The sequence below is a fragment of the Dasypus novemcinctus genome, chromosome 22, assembly GCF_030445035.2.
Source record: "Dasypus novemcinctus isolate mDasNov1 chromosome 22, mDasNov1.1.hap2, whole genome shotgun sequence".
Taxonomy (NCBI): Eukaryota; Metazoa; Chordata; class Mammalia; order Cingulata; family Dasypodidae; genus Dasypus; species Dasypus novemcinctus.
This window is the reverse complement of record NC_080694.1, coordinates 44,909,857-44,925,013: the sequence shown is the minus strand read 5'-3', so window position 1 is coordinate 44,925,013 and position 15,157 is coordinate 44,909,857. Positions and strand designations below refer to the sequence as shown.

Here is a 15,157-nt window from a genome sequence, read left to right as displayed (position 1 = left end):
AAGGATGTTAGCATTTGATGGTGTACTTATTTGTAAGTCTCCCTAGAAGACTCGCTGAAGGCACAAAACTCACATCATACTTAACTGAACAATTGTTTTCTGCTTCGTGTAGCAAGACAATGTTGCCAGGATGAAATTGCAACTAAAGGATGAACCCAAATAAAGGAAGGTTTTCAAAATATTCCTGGTCAGATGGAAAAATACATGTATTTTCAAATGTGGATCAGTTTTATGAAGCACTGACAAGCCAGACGTTAGCCTTCCAGGACTAAGCCCTGCCTGAGGCAAGTTAGTATAGAGAAAAGAGGGAAGACTGGGCAGATCCAGCAGCAAAGGTAGCCTGGAGACGACCCCACCCCAGAAACCTCCTGAGGGGAAGGCTGCTAAAGAAAAAGCCTGAAAAAGCCAGCAAAACCCTAGTCACACAGTGTCATTTGGAACTCCTTCCACAGGGACAGATGCAAGACAGTATATATCCTGCCATAATCCACTGAATGGACTGGGGGAGAGTGTCAACTACAATGTAAACTATAATCCATGCGGAGCAGCAGTGCTGCAAAATGTATTCACCAAATGCAATGAATGTGCCACACTGATGAAAGAGGTTGTTGATATGGGAGGAGTGGGGTGTATTTCCCCCCCCCTCCTCAAGCAGATAAGGGCTTGATTTACTATTGAATAATTGATCTATATAACTGCTGAGGTTACTGTGTACAGACAAGAGAAGGGGAGCTTTATTTCTTGATCACCTCCTTCTTTGACAGCGTCTTGATAATCTCCTCCTTCTTGGCCTGTAGTAGCACCTCACAGTGCTTGTGTGCCTCCTTGGTCTTGGACCTGCGGGCTTCAGCCTGGTCAGCCAGGAGCTTCTTGCGAGCCTTGCCTGCCTTCGGCTTGTGGATGTGTTCCATGAGAATCCACTTGTTCTTGAACACATTCCCTTTCATCTTCGGGTACAGACTGTGGTATATGTAGCGGTCAATCTTCTTAGGCTCATGGTATCTTCTGGGCAGCCGTCACAGAATTCGCATCCTCCTCATCCAGGTTACCTTCTCAGGCATGCGAGCATTGGCGGGCCAAGGTGTGTTTTCGGCATTGAGCTGGAAATGAACAGTCACAGGCTTGCGGATGATCAGCCCATCTTTGATCAGCTTCCGTATATCTGCTATGGGAGTTGGCACTGGCGATTTCATTGGCCTTATTGGGGTCCAACCAAACCTCCTTCTTTCCACAGCGGAGGACACTGGAGGCAAGCCTCTTCCGAAGCTTGAGCTACTCATGGCTGCCTCTCTTATATATACATATTTTGAATATATATATATATAAAACATTTCACTAACTTTTAAAAAGATTTTTATTTATTTATCCCACCCCCTTACCACTTGCTCGCTGTCTGCTCTCTGTGTCCATTCGCTGCATGTTCTTCTGTGCCTGCGTGTCTCCCTTTGTTGCATCAACTTGCTGCGCCAGCTCTCTGCAGTGAGGGCCATCAGCTCTCTGCAGGCACGCAGGCCATCAGCTCTCCGTGGGGCATGGGCCAGCCTGCCTTCACAAGGAGGCCCCAGGACGTGAACCCAGGACCTCCCATATGGTAGATGGGAGCCCAATCAATTGAGCCACATCTTCTTCCCCCCTCATATTTTTTAATGTAACATTTTGTGTGATCTATCTTAAAAAAAAAACAAGACAAAGAATTTGCTAAAAAAAAAAAGAGAAGCCCTGGATAACCCCAAACAGGTCTCCTCATTGGGCCCCTGAGTGCTAACAGGCTGGGATCATAAGGAAACAATCAGAACAGTAAAGAGGTGGAACCCCTCCCCAACATTATGAAGGGGGCAGAAGAAAGGTTTTAAAAAGGCCTGACCCAGGGCTCCACATGTGCATCTCCCCCTGCAGCACGCCCACCATCTATCTTTCAGATTGTTTTTCTTTTTTTGTTTCTTAATAAATTCTTTACTCCCTTGCCTACCTTATGGCATGCCCTTAAATTCTTTTATGCGACATAAGCCGAGAACCTAGAAGATCCGAAACCAGAGCATTCTGCTGACATATTTGGCAAGCCAAATCAGGAGACAAGGAGGCAAGTAATGCTCCCCAACCCCACCAATGACAGGTGAGTTTTTAATTAAGGCCCGTCTGTGCCCTCTTTGTTCCTTACTTAGCCCCTGGGAGTCCCTGAGATTCCAGGTAATTCATTACCTCCAGGGCCCCTGAGGCTGTTTGCCTGAAACTCACAGATCAGTTTCTGCTTCTTAATGTGCCTCTTGATGTCCAGTTTAACTGCCGACTTGTTCCTGGCAGTGGCCATAAAATGAGCTCTCTCTCATGGCCAATCTCTCTAAGACCTCTGCAAGAATAGGCCGAAAGAAAGGTTTCAAGCCAGCCCCTTTTCTAGGAAGAAGGACATGGCTTGGTAGCTTTGGTCTGGAACCTGGGTCTGGACATCTCCCAAGACCTAGTTGACCATGGGGACACACGATGGCATGGCTCTGAGTCTTCAGGATGTTGCGAACAGCAGCAGCAGCTCCAAACTTCTCCTAAGGCCTGAGCAACTGGGGCGCTTCTGTTTGGAGGCTAGCTCCAAATGTCGCCCAAGACTTAAGTGGCTTGGGCACTTTGGTTTGGAGGCTAAAAATTCAGTCAGGCTGGGAGCTGGAATGCTGGGTCAGCTGACAGACTAATTTTTCCAGTTCTCCCTAGAACAACGGGTGGCTTCTCTAACATTCCAGAAGACTCCTAGTGGGGTGTCTTCTCAGGAACTGGGACAACCTCCCTACTGATGGTTTAAAATGGAAGAGGCTAATCTTTTCCTGCCTCACTACATTGCCGCAGTATGGCCGAGAGTGGTTTCTGCATGGGACACTGAATTCCAGTTAAACTTGTATGACAGAGAGAGGACAGGCAGATCCGAGGGCCAGAAACCATGTGGTCATGGCTTCTTAAAGAGATGAGGAATTGCACTACCAAACTGGTCAATTATAATATTAGGGAAATTACTGAGAGGCAGAACCTAGACACCCAGTCAGTCTGCCTCAGCTATTCACAGAAAGCCACAGAAAGCCACAGAAACTTTCCCTTTTTCCTTTCTCTAATTCCATTAACTTTTTTTTTTTAAGATTTATTTATTTACTTATTTCCCCTCCCCGCCCCCAGTTGTCTGTTCTGTGTCTATTTGCTGTGTGTTCTTCTTTGTCCGCCTCTGTTGTTGTCAGAGGCACAGGAATCTGTGTTTCTTTTTGTTGCACCATCTTGTTGTGTCAGCTCTCCATGTGTGCGGCGCCATTCCTGGGCAGGCTGAACTTTCTTTTGCACTGGGTGGCTCTCCTTATGGGGCGCACTCCTTGCGTGTGGGGCTCCCCTATGCGGGGACACCGCTGTGTGGCAGGGCACTCCTTGCACACATCAGCACTGAACGTGGGCCAGCTGCACAGGGGTCAAGGAGGCCCGGGGTTTGAACCGCGAACCCCCCATGTGGTAGAAGGATGCCTTACCCACTGGGCCAAGTCCGCTTCCCTCCATTAACCTCCTTTTAGGAACAGTCTTCTCAGTTTTCAACAATCAAGACCACACCACCTAGCAATGGAAGAAATTATATCATTGATGTGGAGACGGTGGCCACAGGAGTTGCTGAGGGCAGGGAGAGGGAGGAAGAGGTGTGATATGGGGGCATTTTCAGGACTTGGAGTTGTCCTGAATGATATTGCAGTGACTCACGCCAGCATATTGTATATCCTGCCATAATCTTCTGGATGGCCTTGGGGAGAGTGTGAATTACAATGTAAACTATGGTCCATACTGTGCGGCAGTACTCTAGGGTGCATTCATCAATGCAATGAATGTGCCTTACTGATGAAAGGGAATGTTGATGTGGGAGGAGTAGTGATGGGGTGGGGAGTGGGGTATATAGGAACCTCTTATTTTTTTTTTTTAAGATTTATTTATTTATTTATTTCTCTCCCCTTCCCTCCCCCTCCCTGGTTGTCTGTTCTCTGTGTCTATTTGCTGCGTCGTTTTTGTCAGCGGCACGGGAATCTGTGTTTCTTTTCATTGTGTCATCTTGTTGTGTCAGCTCTCCGTGTGTGCAGCACCATTCCTGGGCAGGCTGCATTTTCTTCCATGCTGGGTGGCTCTCCTTCTGAGGTGCACTCCTTGCGTGTGGGGCTCCCCTACATGGGGGACACCCGTGCATGGCACAAAATTCCTTGTGCACATTAACACTGCGCGTGGACCAGCTCCACACAGGTCAAGGAGGCCCGGAGTTTGAACCGCAGACCTCCCATGTGGTAGACAGATGCCCTAACCACTGGGCCAAGTCTGCCACCTCTTATGTTTTTTAATTTAACGTTTTATGTGATCTATCTTTTTAAAGAAAAGTGCCTGGACAGGAAGAAAAAAAAAAAGACCACATTGCCAAGATGGAAAAGCTAAGAAGCGACAGGCACAGGTTCTGGGATAGGCTCACCTTCTAACTGCCACCATTACAGCATCATCACATCAGGGTTACCCAAATCCAGGATCCACATCAGCAGGAACCTGGCCCCAAGCTGCCCCACCACCATGATTGATGGACCTTATACTAGAGTAGGACAGAAGGGACCTGAAGCCATGTGTGAACCATCAACCAGGAGGAGACTTGGGTGACCCTTGACATGACAGGTAAGATTGTTAATTTCTTCATTAACATAGGAGCCAATTACTCAGTCCAAACCTGCACTCGGACCTTTCTATCCTCCATTGTGCCTAATAAGAGGAGTGAATGAGGAATCAAGATCTAGGCCATTTACTAAACCTCTCCCCTGTAGAATAAGAAACTTCTCATATGCCACCAATTAAGATTAAAAAGTTCCAGGAAAATGGCTTCTGTCAGGTCTTTCCCTATGCTAAAGCAGTGTGTCAAATTCTCTATTCTGTTCTAATCTGTGCTTAACTTTCTGTTTAACTTTTTAAATCTGTCTTTAACTTTTTAAATCTGTGTGTAACTTTGTCAGTCTGTTTGTGCCTAAGAACTCATAAATCAGATTTGGGGTTTGCGTGTTACAAATTGGATGACGGTGAAACATAATCTAAAAAAGAGTCTTTAAATGTCAATATTGTCTTGCAATTGGATTAGATATATAATAGAAATGACAAGTAGAATTAATTCAACTGCTGGAAAAACAGGAAGACTTAGCAACATTAATGTTACTAATAAAATTGTTTCAGTTGCTTAGTTAATAAATGAAAGTGCCCAAATTGTTTTTTAAGCAGAAATTTACTAGAAACTGTAACTAAAGAGTTAAGATCATTATATAATTGCCTTTATATTATAAAATAACAAAAGCAGAAATTGCTATAGCTGGGTGGATTTAGCCTAGTCCTACTATTGTGATGGGCAATTTCAGTCTAATTTACCTTTGTTTATGGTTACTTCAGGTCTAGCCTCATCCTTGCCATGCTTGCTATAGTAGTGGTAATTATAAACTGAACTTACCTTTGATTATGGTTATTTTGTGACTAGCTTACTAGTTTTGCCCTTAAACTTGAGCTATTGTGATGGTACTTCTAAATTGAGTTTGCCTTTGCTTATAGTTATTTCAGGACTGGCCTCGCCCTTGGATGTACCTGTTCAACTTTGTAATGGTAACTCTATTATACCCTTTTTGTAGCAAGACATCTTCTGTGCCCTATGGCTCAGGTGAAGGCATATTTGAGACACCCCTCTCTCTGATCCTTCCACTGGTGTTAATAACCCTGCTTTCTCTCATGACTCCAGGTCTGGACTCCAATTTACCTACTTTGGGCAAGGGTCCACAGAGACCCCACGAACTTTGAGGAAATTGTTCTCATGGAATTGTCAACCCTCAGTATTGGATGTCCACTCTTCCAGTCCAGTGACTGTGTGAGTCTTGTTATCTCTGAGGCCTGAGGAGTGAGGGACCTCCCACCTTGAGCTTGAGTGTCAAGAATTTTAAAAGCAGCAGGTCATGAGAAGAAACCAGTTTTCCCTGAGACTTCAATGACCCAGTAAGAATATACTGGAATTAGTGTTGCTCATTCAAGGTCTGTCAAAATTGAAATGGGAAATAAGCAAAGCTCTGGGGTAAGTGAAAGTGTTATAAATTGTGTTTTAAGGCACTGGTAACAATTTGGGTATAAGCCAATAATTAAAAGGAACAACATGCTTGTGCAAAACTGCAGGGTCACAATGCAAATTAGATTAATTATCAGAAATAGTCTTCAAAGAGCACTTTTAAATGTTATTTTACAGTTAAACTTACTTGTTAAAAGGATGAAAATTATAAGTAGTGTTAGTGAGTTTACGTGCTTCTGTGTCTATTTGTTCAGTGTATATTTTCATACATCTGGATGGTAATATCAAATTAACAAATGAAAATTCTAAAAGAGCCCAATTCAAATTGTTAAAAATTAAATATGTATTTATATATGTGAATGAATATTCCTGGAGCCCAAATTAGGCTACGCAGGATGGAAATATCATGTAGAAACTTGAACAGAGAAAGTATTAGGAAAGGGGAAAAGTTTGTCCTAAGCTCTTTGACTTACCTAGCTCCTGCAGGGCTTTCTCTTTTCAAGAACTATGGGAGAAGGGTAACGTATGACATCTTCTAGGCTGGGGAATTAATAATCATAGTTTATCCTGTAATTCCCCTATCTAATAACCTTTTAACAGCCTTAAAATGAAAGTAACTAATAAACCAATGGTCAAATTTCAGTAAGGAAAAGTCCTTAAAAGTTATGGAAAGAGCTTTTCAAAATTATGATTAAAAAAATTAAACAATTATAATATATTCCATAACCTAGTAGTTAGTATGCTTTTCAGATTATTCACAATTTTATTAAATAAGAGGTTCTAGCTTCCTGTGAAGGAAGGAAAAAGAATATTCCTTTCATAAACTATAATTGTTTCAATTTTATTTAGCTTGGGTATTATCTCCCTAGATTTACAGAGTACCAACTAAATACATTAGCATTATATGTATTAAATCTTTAAGATGAAAATTGCAAGTTTGTGTTTAATGAAATATAGACCTGTCCCAAAGTGAAATGACTAGTTTTCACAGAACAGAATGAAGAATGTAAGACAAGACTCTTAAATGGATAAAGGTAAATTTCATTGGTTGCTTACTGTAATTTATTTAAATGTAAAGTAACTAGTCTGTGAGGTTATGGTTAATTATAAGGAGTCTGCAAAAACATTATCAAAGCTGAAGTACTTAAATGCTAATTCCAGGAAGCCATTATTTAGAAACCTAAACTGATTGATAATAATAAAAAGTAGCTTCATAACAGAGAAAGCTGTCAGAGGCCATCTCAATCTACATATGAAAGTGGTGGTAAGGGAAGATAATCATGATTCCATTGGGAATCTTAGGTTTTTATAAAATAATGGAGAAAACAGTTCTTCCTGTACTGCTAAAGTAAAATACCTGTTAATTTTAGGTATAGAAGTAAAAAGTGAAGTACTAAAATAGCTGTTCATTTGATATGTTATAAACTGCATTGGAAGTATTTAGAAAGTATAAAAACTAAGAGATAGACTTCAGTATTGTCAAACTCCCTTGTGTCCTCAAATCAGGCCATCAGTACCCTGCATGGTGCCTCTCCATTTGAGTTATTGATTAGGTCAGTAACTATGACCCCTAAAACAATAAAGGTATCTACCACATCTGGACATGCTCCTGAAGTGGATTGAGAGTATGTTGCAGTTTCAGACTCCTGCAGCAGCTGGAAACAGCTTAATATGACCAGATATACAATGGACATTTTCTCCAGACTGGCTCTGTTTCATAGTGCTGAAGGGCGCTATGCACTAGGCTGGTGAAATACTGGAGCCTATCTTTCTGGTTTTTCTCTAGGATCAACCATGCTGCAGCATGCTGGCTATGTGAAGGAAATAGCAAATGGAGTGGTAATTGCCAGAGTAATGTGAATAGAACTTCAACAAACACAATTGGCATTATGGCCTGCTCCCATGGAGAGACAACATGTATGGTATTGCAAATCTGAAGCTTAGATCTATTAACTGCAGCTCAAAGAGGAATTTATGCATTGATTAGTATTAGGTGCTTTACCTAAATACCTGATGAATATATCTCTTCTATTCTAGATCATATGCAGAAGGATATTGATATGCTAAAAGTCTTGGTAAACTGAATCCATTTTATTAATGAATGTGCCTATAAGATAAAAGAATGGCTCTCTTAAGTACGGACTTTATTTTGCTTGCCATATGCTTGTCTTGCTGCCTATGTTGTCTTTGTGAGTGTATGTCTAGGACAATGCCTCTCTTCATACCTCTCCTAGCTGTCTTAAGTATAACCACTTCCATGGGAAATGAGATTGACAATTTATACCAAACTCAGCTTGTCTACCACAATCTCTCCCTAGATTTAACTAATAGTATTAAAGAATTCAAGGAAGAATACTGCTTCCCATCAACCTTGGGAAGAGGCAGCCTCTGAAAGCACCTGGCCTTTCTCACTACCATATTCCAGTATGTCATGGCTGACCCTTTATTGGGCCTGCCTACCACCATCTGTTTTATCCTTTTAGTAGGACCATGTATCTTAAATTCTAATTAAGTTTATTTCTTCCAGAATCAACACCTTCCAGAACAAGAAATTAATCATGCCAGGATTTCATTCAGTTCCAACCACAGTGCTGGACTCATCTTCCCCCAACCTCAATAAAATAGTTAGAGGATTTTACACTCTGCCAGGAAGGGCCAAATTCCCATAACCAAAAGAAAACAGCTATAAAAGAATGACCATCACTCTTCAGTTCCCCCTTAAGAATAAGGGTATAAACTCTCTGAGGGGGGGGACTTAGGGCAGGTTAATATAGGGAAAAGAGGAAAGACCTGGCAGACCCAGCAGAAAACATGGCCTCAAGACCCTACCCTGGAAACCTCCTAAAGGGAAGGCTGCTAAAGAAGAAAGCCAGAAAAAAGCCATGAGACCCTGGCCATGAGTTCCCATTTGGAACTCTTTCTGGAGTCAAAGAGAAGCCCTGGATAACCCCAAACAGGATTCCTCATTGGGCTCCTGAGAGGTTACAGGCAGGGATAAGGTAACCAACCAAAACAGCAAACAGCTGGGGCCCAGCCCTAATATTATGAAGGGGGAGGAGTAAAGGATTTAAAAAGGCCTAACCCAGGGCTCCACGTGCATGTCTCCCCCTGTAGCATGCCAACATTCTATGTCTCAGATTGTGTACTGTTTAACTTGTTTCTCAATAAACTCTTTACTCTCTTGCCTACCCTATGGTATGTCCTTAAATTCTTTTATGCTACATAAACCAAGAGCCTAAAAGCCCAGAACCCAGAGTGTTCTGCTAACAAGCCAGTTATCAGGGAGCAGCCCCTGCATCAAGAGCAACCCCTGCTTCCTAGCCTTATGACCCTGCTACACAGGTAAGTCAAGATGACATGAATTAAAAAAAAAAAAAAAGATGAAACAACTGTGACTTACGTATCTTGTTTTAGCTCAGTCAGAAGACAAAAATTCTGGATAGCATGTGGATATATTCATAAACCCAGTAGTGTATAATCTTTTCCAGTCCTTATTCTCTTGACAACCAGAGAGATAAAGTTCTAGAATTGTTACATGGAAGTAAATATGCAATAAAGAATAATCATGTTTTTCGTGTCTTATGGCTTCTCTCACCACCTATCCCTACCATCATGGGATTTGATAAATATTTTCAAACAGGCATTTCCATTTGTCCAAAGAATAAAGAGACAGAGCAGAAAACGTTTATCCTAAAGGTACTTTGCCAAGATTAATGACCTGAAATATGGACTTAGAAATATGCCTCCACGAGTAAATTTTCACTTTGCTTTTGCAGTTTATATTAGGTGCAATTACTTCACATGTCAAAAAAAAAAAAGTTGGCCCTTCAAAGATGTGACTAACAAGCCAAAGCATGTAGCATAATTCCTGTTAGTTCTAAGGTAAAATCATGCACAAGAAATGACAGCAGTTGAAAATGGGTTTTCATGCACATTATCCCCAAAAGCTTATTCATATATACATCAAAATGGCAAATTCTCAGCTGCTGCCAAAAAGGTTTTCCTAAAATGTTTTGTAGTGCATGGTTGCTTGGAGACATTCTGATTTCAAAATAAACAGCTCTGCCTTGTCCAAAATGTATGTAAACTGCACTAAACCTTGATATTCAGCATTCAACAAACCTCTCTCAAAGGTATACATTGCAAGGCCTGCCTCAAATGCATTTTGGGCAAAACCAAAATCTTAACTATTTTTAAAAGTGTGACATTTTAGAAATAGGCGTGCAATTCCCCCAAATCACCCCAAGGATATAAAGAAGGTCTTTTTCCTCATAATACTCCAGGACTGCTAATGAGATATGGGATAGGCTAGAAGAATGCGCTACACTATGCAGCTATGAATCACCCATCACCCTCCAAACACTTGAGAGGCCCATCTCCTCTGCCACTTATAGGACTCAGCAAACAATGATTACAGGGCAAAAATTCATGTTCTTTCTAGTAACCACTGCTGCTGATAACAACTTGGAATTATTTTGCCACTATGCCACTGCATAGAAACATACCTAGGAGGCCCTGCTTAGATCTGACATGCCTGCTGCCTTAACAACCAGAAACACATTAAAAAGTAAACATTAAATGCTGGGATAGGTAACAAGGTATGCTGATCATGGTTTGGACAAAAGAAAATGAGTACTTCTTTCTGTTAATTCCTATTTCAGCTCAGTTATTTAGCGAAGCTGTGGAGCATAAAAATGACACAGTATGGCAAAACAACCTGAGCTAGATGGATATATGGTCCATTCTTTAAGACACCCCTTCCCATCTTATTTATCTTACAGAGTATGCTAGATGCAAGGCAGATAAACTATTTCCAATTTATCTAAATTGAGGATGATTTGTATCTACACCAAATATATTTTAGAATCATGATTTTTCTCCAGTATCTTATGTCATCTGGGTTCTCTTATCACTTCACACATCCTTATTTGGAAATTCTTAGGTGAATTGAGAATAAAGATGTCATTAACTTCCAACAGGATTCCCCCATTTGATGCTATCAACCCTTTCCCTTCACGTCCTATCAAATATAAATTTGAAGCACAGCAAAATTCTGAGTTTCCTCTTTTCATCTCTGAACCCCATGGCCTAATTTTGTCATAGTTACAAACTCTAAATAGTACATAATTTGAAATTTGGAGCTGATTCAGAAAGCAAATAGGCATCTCTCTAAAACTGAGATGCCATATCTATTTGTGAGCAAGGCTACCTGCTTAGCAAAGGTTTCAATCTATGAGGTTCATCCCTTATAGATGGCAGAGACCTGAAACATTTTTGAAGTTCAATTTCTCTTTCCTCACTACGTGTTCTGAAAGTGTCCAGGTTTTCTCCTTAACAAAAGGAAAATAACTTCAGATTTCACGTTCATATCAATGTGTTTCTATTTAATTGATTTTAACTTGAGCTTCCTTTTTAAAATCCTTATAATTTAATTATACTGTGATTATGTTTTAGATAATGGCCTTTTATTTGTCTGCCTACAACATAAATGTCAGAAAGAATACAGTTATTGGTAGCACTCAGTGATGGTCAAGTATGTGAGATATTTTTTTTGGTTCACAAAACACATCTCAAAATCTTAAATCTATTATCCAATTCGGTTTGAACTGCCAACAATTCTATAAAATGCAGCATGTCAATTTCTTGTCATCTCTATTTGCAATAATCATATCCAAGCTAGGCCCATTGAAGAGGTGATAAGATCATTCTCCTGAATTGGGTTGGTCTGGAGTAGAATCCCTGCATTTCGATTTGTCCTCTATGTGTCCTTGTCCAGTAACTTACTGACCTTCTCGGAGCCTCAACTTCCAACTCTGTGAAATGGAGAAAATCATGCATTCCGTATTTATTATCGGGCAGTTAGTGGAAACACCATTGTTACATGATGACAATACATGTTACATAAAAAGAAAAAAGCATCTTTTTGGTGCAAAGTAAAATTAAAGTTGAACAGGCTTCCTTATTGCAGACCTTCTTTATATGGTAATATGTAATATGAATCACCAATGAAGGGATGAAATACAAAACGTTTCCAGACTTTTTGGAGAACCACAGAATATATATTGAGAAGAGCTTATCTGCTTCCTATGACGCTTCATAATGAAACATTATAATGTACATTAAATGCTTAGCTCAGTATCTCTTATATAAAGGCTAACATTTGTTGACTGCTATGTGCCAGGTATTTTCCTGTATCACTACATTGAATCTGCACCCACAATCCTGTGAGGTAGATGCCATCATCCTTATTCTATAGGGAGAAAACCAAGACTTATAGATGTGGACCAGCTTGTCAGGGTTACACAGAAATACAGTGGCAAAATGAGGTCTTTTTGACTCCACAGCCTCTGGCCGAACCACACTTTAATAAAGGCTGGTTCCCCACCCCTTTTCCTTAGCTAGCCCTGGGACAAATATACTCTAATGCAAGCTATTAGTAGATGGGCATCAAAGTTAAAGGCTACTGGGAAGAGTAGTCTCTCTCTCTCTCTTTTTTTTTTAAAGAGTTATTTACTTTTTATATTTATTTCTCTCCCCCCACCCCAGTTGTCTGCTCTCTGTGTCCGTTCACTGTGTGTTCTTCCGTGACCGCTTCTATCCTTATCAGCGGCACCAGGAATTTGTGTTTCTTTTTGTTGCGTCATCTTGTTGTAGCAGCTCTCTATGTGTGTGGTGCCATCCTTGGGCAGGCTGCACTTTCTTTTGCACTGGGCAGCTCTCCTTACGGGGCACACTCCTTGCGTGTGGGGCTCCCCTACACAGGGGACACCCCTGCGTGGCACGGCACTCCTTGCGCGCATCAGCACTGCACATCGGCCAGTTCCACATGGGTCAAGGAGGCCCGGAGTTTGAACTGTGGACCTCCCATGTGGTAGGCAGATGACCTATCCATTGGGCCAAGTCCGCTTCCCTTTCTTTTTTTTAATATAATTTACTTAAAAATTTTTTTTCCTTTTACTATTTTTCTTTTTTTTTAAAGATACACAGATCACAAAAAAATGTTACGTTAAAAAATATGAGGTTCCCATATACCCCACCCCCACCCCCATCCCACCTTTACTCCTCCAACAACCTCTTTCATCATTTTGGCACACTGGTTGCATTTGGTGAAGACTTTGGAGCACTGCTGCACCACGTGGATTATAGTTTACATTGTAGTTTACACTCTCCCAGTACCGTCAGCGGATTATGGCAGGATATATAATGTCCAGCATCTGTCCCTACAATATCATTTAGGACAACTCCAAGTCCCAAAAATGCCCCACGTCATGTCTCTTCTTCCTTCTCCCTGCCCTCAGCAACTACCATGGCCACTGTCTCCACATCAATGATACCATTTCTTCCATTGCAAGAGTCACAAAAGTTCTATAGTAGAATACCTGTAATCCACTCTAATCCATATTTTATTCGTCTATCCTGTGGACCCTGGGATGGTGATGTCCACTCCACCTCTAAATTGAGAGAGAAGGTTTAGATCCCACATGGTTGATGGATGTGATTCTTCTGCTTGATATTGTAGGCACTCTCAGTTCCCTGGTGTGGTGGTTGACCATCTTCACTTCCCTGTTAGCTGACCTGGGTAATTCCAATGAAGTGGAGAGTAGGAGTTGTAATTCTGCCAAGTTTCACAGCCCAGCTGGCACATGACCAGTCCAGAGATTCAAGTTCCCTGAGTATACACCAACCCTAGCACCAACCACAGGTTCAGTATAAGTGACAGAAGAAGCATGTGTAGAAAGGTCACATCTGAGTCCTACTCCATCACTCTCAGGAGCACAAAATTCCAAAGTAGGGCCCACTGACAAGGCACTGAATTCCAGAGCCATCTACCATGACCATAGAACCTGTGTATCTCTGTATCCTTCAGGAGCAACAGTACCTGGGGTTGTATCTACTTTGGCTATCTCAGGGATCCTGCTGAGATGTACATAAGCGCAACCCCTCTGATGACCTCCCAACTCTTTTTGAAGTCACTTAGCCATATAAACCCATTTGTCTTTACCATTTCCCCCTTTTATTCCAGGTCTTTTTCTAGTTGCATCACCAGTTGGTGATTGGTAGTAATCCCTAGGTGCCAGGGAGGCTTATCCCCAGGAGTTATGTCCCACACCAGGGGGAAGGTAATGCATTTACATGCTGAGTTTGGCTTAGAGAGTGGCCACAATTGAGTAACATGGAGGCTCTCAGGAGGTAACTCTAGGCCTAGTTGAAATAGCCTAATTAAAGGCTACTTGGAAGAGTAGTCTCTTTCTTTATAGTTTATAAAGAAAAGCTACACAGAAAAGGCCAAGTCCAGGCCCTAGATATATTATGTATTTATTCCAGATAGATACTGTTCTAGGTAATGGGGATATGGCAGGAATAAAGAAACCCATGGAGCTTATATCCTAGTGTAAGAAGTCAGACACAACAAATGAGTAAAACAAACAGAAGTAGTCATGGTAGATGTTCTAAAAAAAATTAGGGAAATGGATTAGAAAGGGCCTTTGGGGGGAGTGGTGTTTGCAATTCTAAATAGAGTCATGCTGGGAAACCAGCTGAAATGGTGTCATTTGAGCCAGACCTAAAGGGAGGGAGGGAAGGAGCCAGGCATTTACCTGGGGTCAGACTGCTCCAGGATAAGGGAAGAGTGATACCCAGGTAGGGGCCTGCTTGGTGAGTTCTGGGAACTGCCAGAAAGCCACACAGTAAGGGACAGCACCATAGCTTCTCCCTTTCCCTACCTTTGCTTTCAAGTGATGCCAAGGCATGCCAGCATGCAGACACTGTTCAGCCTGTCTCCTAGGCCTGCCTTTCTATGCTGGCTGGAAAGGGAAGAATCATGCCATGGAATTTATTCTTTCCCCAGTGCAGAGATCTTACACTAACAAGGAAAATGAATTTAAAATGAAAGAAAATTTAGTAATTTTTTTTAATGTGTTTGTATCTGAGGGTTGCTGATAGATCCCGAGTTATTTCAGAGAGTTTGCTAAAGTTCATGGTGATTAGTAAGAGATGATTTTGCAATCTGTTAAGCATGAGGCAAATATAAGAGGCTATTTTTATTATTGAAGAAAATGGGCTTTAAAAAATTAGGCCTGTTTTAAA

The 15,157-nt window shown here is 41.5% G+C and overlaps 1 pseudogene; it reads right to left on the bottom strand.

Moving 5' to 3' along the window:
• Nucleotides 1–734: 734 nt before the first annotated feature.
• Nucleotides 735–2,308, bottom strand: LOC111763164 (large ribosomal subunit protein eL19-like; annotated as a pseudogene).
• Between the last annotated feature and the right edge of the window lie 12,849 nt (nucleotides 2,309–15,157).